Below are 6919 nucleotides of genomic sequence, written 5' to 3'. Positions count from 1 at the left end.
TTTTGATGAAATTGACAACCCCATCATATTATGTTTTGTAAGTCTTTCCCTTCTAATATCCCGTGAAATTAATCTCAAACAAAAGAACAAGAGACAGAGAGATAATGTCTCTCAAGACTCTGTCTTCTTTGTGAGTGTAGCGATTGAAAGAGATGGAATACAAACACCCAAAACTTGACGAAAGCATCGTCAGAAGCTTCCAAACACTCCGTCCCCACGAACGTGAAACAGCAGCACAGCAGATTGATGTGAACACCATCACTTTTAGTTTGTTTCGATCAGGTGAGATTACCAGAAGTGTGGAAGGACGCACTTCAGCACAACAATTTCAGACCCACCCTTCAAAGAATAACCCACGAAAGCACATTTGCATTCCACTTATCAGATTAAATCAGATTGCACATTTTGGCACTGTGGGAGCAAACCGGAGCACCTGGAGAAAAGCCACACAGACAGGTGCAAACTGCCCACAGACAGACATTGGAGGCTGAAATCGCATCTGGGCTTCGACTGCTGTGAGGCATCAGCATTAACCACTGAGCAAACAGACAGGGAGAAAATCTGCAAACTGCCCACAGGCAGATACTCGAGGCTGAAATCGCATCTGGGCTTGGACTGCTGTGAGGCATCAACATTAATCACTGAGCAACCGTGCCGCTTAGTGATCTGCAGATTTCTGTTCAGTTTGCACACCATTCTGACTTGTCAGACGTCCACACCTGGTCGAGTGAAAAACTCCTCAACAAAGCTACCTTGGAGTGCAGGTTCAGAGCGCCTTGAAAGTGGAGTCGCAGGTAGATAAGATAGTGAAGAAGGTGTTTGGTACGCTTTCCTTTATTGAGGAGCATCGGAGGCTGAGGGGTGACCATACAAAGGTTTACAAAATTATGAGGGGCATGGATAGAATAAATCGTGGGTGGTACGTGAATGGAGTGACGTGCCAGAGGATGTGGTTGAGGCTGGTACAATTGCAACATTGACGAGACATTTGCACGGTTAATTGAAAAGGAAGGGTGTGGAGAGCTATGGGCTGGGTGCTGGCAGGTAGGACTGGATTGGGGCTGGATACCTGGTCGGCGAGGACAGATGGACCGAAGTGTCTGTTTTCATGCTGTACATCTCTATGAAATTATGACCCTCTGGCAAAATTATGGCCTTTCTTCAGACTCCAACACAAACGCTAATGCCTCGACGTTGTATCCATCCCTCTCCCTGGCAACTATCTGAGTGTGAAAAACATACATCATAAGCATGGTGAAATGCTTCACCCCGAAATGAATTTTCAACCACATATCACCATTGCCACCAAGACTGCCCACCTCAGTTGCACAACCCGAATTCGCCTATGTTATGTTCATCTGGTGCTGAAACTCTCACGAATTATTTTGTTCTCCGTGGACCTCACCTCTAATACACTGACAGCCGTCCTCGCACATTCCCTCTCGGCACTTGTGTGATTTACGCTGCCTCTATTAATGAGTTTACATGAGTTCTGTTTAATGTTTCATTGTTCCTTCCATTTTCTGCATCTGAATGAGTTTTCAACCAATGTCGATTCTCATTTCTACCAGCTTTATCTGTTCACTAGAAGTCCAACAATCGTGTAAGGGAAGGTTATTCCCTCACTGGTTATTCACTCATCCAAAACTTACACATCATCCAAAACTCTGCTCCTCTGTCAGGATTCGCATCACTTCCGGTTTACCCTCCAACTCGTATTCGGAAGATGCATTTTAACTTCACTTCCTTCTATTCAAATCTCTTAGTCATTTGCTCTTGACCCAGACCTGTAATATCCTCGGCCTTCCAGGCCTCGCAAGTGCAATGAGGCCAGGTCAATAATTGCTAACGCAACCAGCGATTCGCACATTCCGATATTGATTTCTTTTTACAACCGCCCTTTGTAAAACTTCCTGAGAATTGACGATTTTAATTGTTACACATTTGGTGCCTTAACCCTTCGGCTATGAATTGTGACACATGGTCACTAACTACTTACATTATGGCTACTATCTTCAGCTGTAAAGAAAATAATCTAGAGAGTCAATGGATTGAATAATAAAATATCTAAGACAGTTGAACGCATGCTCGGAGATAATGGAAGAAAGATCTTCACAGAGAGTTGATCAAGGACAGCAGAGATGAAACTGTGCAATAGATGGATATTGTTTCAGATTCACATTAGATGCAATACATCAGACAAAGCGCCATGTAATGCTTTCACATACAGCAGAGCACAGCACTAAAAGTGAATTCCGTCGGTTGCTCAGCAGGTCTAGTTGAATCTGTGAAGAAAACTCTGAGTCAACATTTTGCTTCCATATGTCAGCGAAAGGAAACATTGACGCTGATTTCTCTTCATAAATACTTACAGGCCTGCTGTGTCTTTACCACATCTTGTGGTTTTATTTCCAATTTGCCTCATTAGCTCTTTATTTGATTTTTATTTGGTGCTAATCATTGAATCGCTGTGCTGGGTTATGAGCCACCATTGTAGAAACTCAATTTATTGTTATTATAAATACAACGAATTATTCTATTTATCGACGACGAGCATAATTGACCAATATAATGCATGTAATAGGGAATAAAATGTCCTTTGTGTGCTCCAGGGCTATAATATCACAAATTCTGACAGTGAGCCTCACATTTAACGATAAAGTCACCATTTTATTTCTGGACTTTGATGAGAGACAGAGAACTGCTGGATGTTTACTTTGAGGGACAGCATACGACAGATGAGCAGAGGGAATGCAACGGCAAGTCATTCGTAGTAGCCTGGCGAATTTAATACAAAACAGATGGCATCATTAGGAAAAGTGGAAAAATGCTCCGAGAAAGAGTTTGATTTTCCGAAATATCTTCAACGAGGAAAATTTAGCCTTCATGTTCCAACAAACAGCAACTTTTCCTGTCAGTGATTAAGTGAATTCTGTTCGTCCCATGGAATCTCTCAAGTCATGGAATACCGATTTAGATGAGCAATACAACGTTAGAACACACAAGGCCATGTGCTGAAATCTTTGTTCAGAAGTGTGATTTTAGATGACTGGCACTGATATAATGCGCGAAAGACATTGTCCGATTGCTCATAAAACTCAGTGATTCGTCATCAATTTGCATTTGAACAAGAAGATAATAACAGTGTCAAGAAGTTGCAAGCATTGCACGAACCTTCACTGGTCCTCCAGTTGTTAGGAATCAGCACTCTCACTGCTACTTTCTGGTTTAATTCCGAGTTAGCGAATGAGAATCAATTGTTCCGGTACAAAATCGGAAAAATAAACATGAATTCCTGTAATTAAAGACAGTAAAGGGAAAGCTCTGCCGGAGTCAGTGAGAGTTTCACAACAGAGATGAACGCCAATGGTGGAAAGGCTGGTATCCATTGCCTTGCCCTGCACATACACAGTACTCCAAGAAACAAACAAACGTTTTATTGAAACTTCCAAGTTTGTTGAAGATTTAACTTCTTGAATGCAGAAAAGTTGGTTCACTTGCAAGGCAGCCTACTACTAGAGTGTTTAAATCAGAATGGTGGTTGCACATTTCAGACAGAGGTGAGAAACAATTCAGGAGAAAATTCCTGCAGATGCTGCAGTCCGTATTGAAAACAATAAATGCTGGAAATCACAACGGGTTAGCCAGCATACAGGGAGTGAAAGCAAGTTCATTTGTTTAGTCTAGATGACGCTTCATCACATGTGAATTATGATGTCAAGTGTGATGTGATGTGTGGAGGATGCAGCGTTTATGCAATCGTGAGGAACAGGTTGGTCTGTTACGAGTGAAATGATGTAAAGTATACAGATTAAGTGACTGGAATGTGAGAAGCGCCGAATAATAGTGTGACTCTGAATGCACTTCCACGCCTTCCCTTGCTTATCTTAACCTGTTGCATTGTCTGTCTCATGTCCTCTCGTTCCTCCACCTACTGGAGTGGGACTCCCTGTTCTTTCTTATCTGGCAGATGGACACCTGATTACTGCACCATCCTCACTTTCCATGGAATTCTGTACAGCATCGGCTGTAGGGTCTGGCTCATAACGTATATTCAAGGCTGAGTGCGACACATTTTTACTCAGTAAAGTTATGAAGGGTTATGAAGAAATGGATGAATGTGCATCTCAGTATTATCAGTTCCGATATTTGTTCGCTAAATCGCGGAACAGACTTTGGCTGAATGTTCTCTTTCGGCCTCTAAAATTAATTGTGTAAAAACATGAATCTGCAAAACTGACTTCGTTAAAATTTGCCAAGTTAAACCGAGAAGGATGTACAAAGGACGTGAAACAAAGTACAGCCATTTTGGGTGATTGATCCGTGTGATCAGTGTAACGGGGTAAGATGGATACCCAGTCTTCAACATCCACACTAAGCTTGGCTCCACGAGGTCCACGTTCACCTGTCACAAACAACCACTGACCATCCCTTATTCTGCCATCCCATCTGTTCATGTTTTAAGCCGAGTGCAAGTGCAATAGCAGCCAACATTACTGTTGTCGGACTGTCACATGCAGGAAGGTAATTCTGATGTGTCCACAACATAATTCGTCTTCGAAAGATCAGGAGGTATTTGGTATTGATTATTATAAATGCTAACTATTAATAGAACGTAGCAGTGAAAGCACTGAATACTAAAGAACGGATTATTCTTGTAATATCTTACTGTATACTATTTAAATTAGCATTGCATTCTCCCATTTTTCATTCGATTCCTTCGACACTGTCTTGGTTTCGTTACATTTGGTTGGTCTATGACACATAGGCTATCGATCCATATATTACCTTGCAGTTCATCACGCATGAGATCATCTCTCTCACATGGTAATGCACTGGTTCTGTAGCTCAGTGGTTAGAACACTGGCCTTGTAAACTCAAAATTCTCTTGAAGTATCCCGTTCCTGCTTGTTTTCACAAGACATTGTAGAAGATCATTCAGAAGGACAGGAAGCAGCTGACGTAACAAATGTACCTATTTCACACGTTGAGAGAGTCCAGTCAGTATAAACGACAGAGTGACAGGAATCTCCAGTGAATCACAAAAGCCAAAAACTGTGTCAGTAAGAAACAATGCAAGGATCCCAGCAGTCATTCCCGGTGGCACAGCAGCCTGAGTTCCTTTCCCGATCCGAAAACACATGGCTTCTTTGTTCCTGACATGCAATATACAGACAAAAACATTACTAAACAGAGGGCGGTTGAATTGGGAAATCACTGGAATGGATCGCAGAGGCAGAAGCACACATAACGTTCAGAAGTATTCAGATGTTAATTTGTGATGCACAGGCATAAAGGCCTGGTGATGGAAAATGCGATAAGGATTGTTTTAAGGAGCTTGAAGGCTGTCGACCAACCCGGGCATCGCAATCCGACATTCATCACTGGTGGTCTAAGACTTAAGATTCCATGTCTTCAGCTCGGCGCCCCAGTTTCGAATTCCCCATCGGGCAATAACGGCTTTTTGTTCCTAACACAGACAAAAAGGAATGTAGAGCATCTGTGATAGGAGTCCTTTCAATGTCCCGAATCAACTAATGTCGCCAAGAACATCATAGTCAATTTCCTCGGTTCTTCAAGGAGGTGAAGGTGCCTCGATATTCCTCCCTCAACCAGACATTTCACCCTTCATTATCCTCTGTTTCCGCTTCAAATGAGTTTCTGAAGATTTTGAAAGCTAAGACATGTATTTTGTTTTTTGTTTCTTTCATATTTCCGTTAGCCGCAGCAATTTGGTATTTGGGTTTGGTAAAGGTAAGGTGCCCACGAGTTGCTTTTCGGACCATTTCATCTTCCTCTTCTCTTTCGGCACGGGTAAACACTCCTGATTAATTTAAAACCAGCTACAATGATTAGATTTTTCCCTTGCAATCATCCGTAAAATATCCGAGTAGTCAAGAATTACTTAATATTAAAATTAACAACTTTATTTCTCAAAGTGTAGCAGAATAATTACTTAAACAGATTTACAAATTCTTCCTGAAGCCTATCTTTTATCTCAACTTCTATATTGCTCGTCTGATGAAAGTCCCAAGTAACATTTACAAAACCAACCTTCTTATCACGAAAGCAGGCAGCTTTCCTGCTTCTATTTGGATAATCCTGCGTCTTCTTATCTTCTTCTTAGGAAATTCTGCGTACTAGGTTACTGGTCGAAAAGGTACCTTTTAAAAGAGGCATTTTTCAAGCGATGTATTTCTATGCTGTTCTTGGTAGTTCGCCTCCTAACTGCTCAATTTTGCCCTCGGCTTTTATGCCAAAATCGACAGATTGTGTCATTTGCTTTTAAGATTTTCTATATAACTCAATACAATTAGGATTTGAGGTTGATATGTTTCGAGATATACTTTCAGTGAATTGCAGAATTCGATTTTGTGTTTTTATCTCATACCAACTCAGTGAGTTTTGTTTATTCTAAAACAAATGTTACTTTGTAAATTCTCGAGCAATCAGTGTACTTGCAAATCCATCAAGGTCTAAATATGCACCCACATCAACATGGCATTTCGATGATGGAGGGAGGAAAATGACTGCGTTGTTTTCGGGGTCATCTCCTGAAGACATTCCCACTCATGCATATCAGGAATTCAAACATCCTCCTACCTTCAGAACAACTTTTCGTAAGTGTGTGTGTGAAGCTTGCCAGTCTTGCTGCTGCCCCATTTAAGAATCATACCTATAATTCCCTAATCCGGAATCAGACACAAGAGGAAAAAAACTTCTTCAAGGCAGGAAACCTTGCAAGAGGATTCGCAGCCCACGTGATTAAAGATGCCCTCCAACGCATCTCGTCCACATCCCGCACCTCCGCCCTCAGACCCAACCCCTCCAAACGCAACAAGGACAGAACGCCCCGGTGCTCCCCTTCCACCCTACCAACCTTCGCATAAACCAAATCATCCGCCGACATTTCCGCCAC

This window comes from Chiloscyllium plagiosum, chromosome 8 (genome assembly GCF_004010195.1).
Source record: "Chiloscyllium plagiosum isolate BGI_BamShark_2017 chromosome 8, ASM401019v2, whole genome shotgun sequence".
Taxonomy (NCBI): Eukaryota; Metazoa; Chordata; class Chondrichthyes; order Orectolobiformes; family Hemiscylliidae; genus Chiloscyllium; species Chiloscyllium plagiosum.
The sequence above is the reverse complement of the archived record's forward strand: the minus strand, read 5'-3'. Positions refer to the sequence as shown.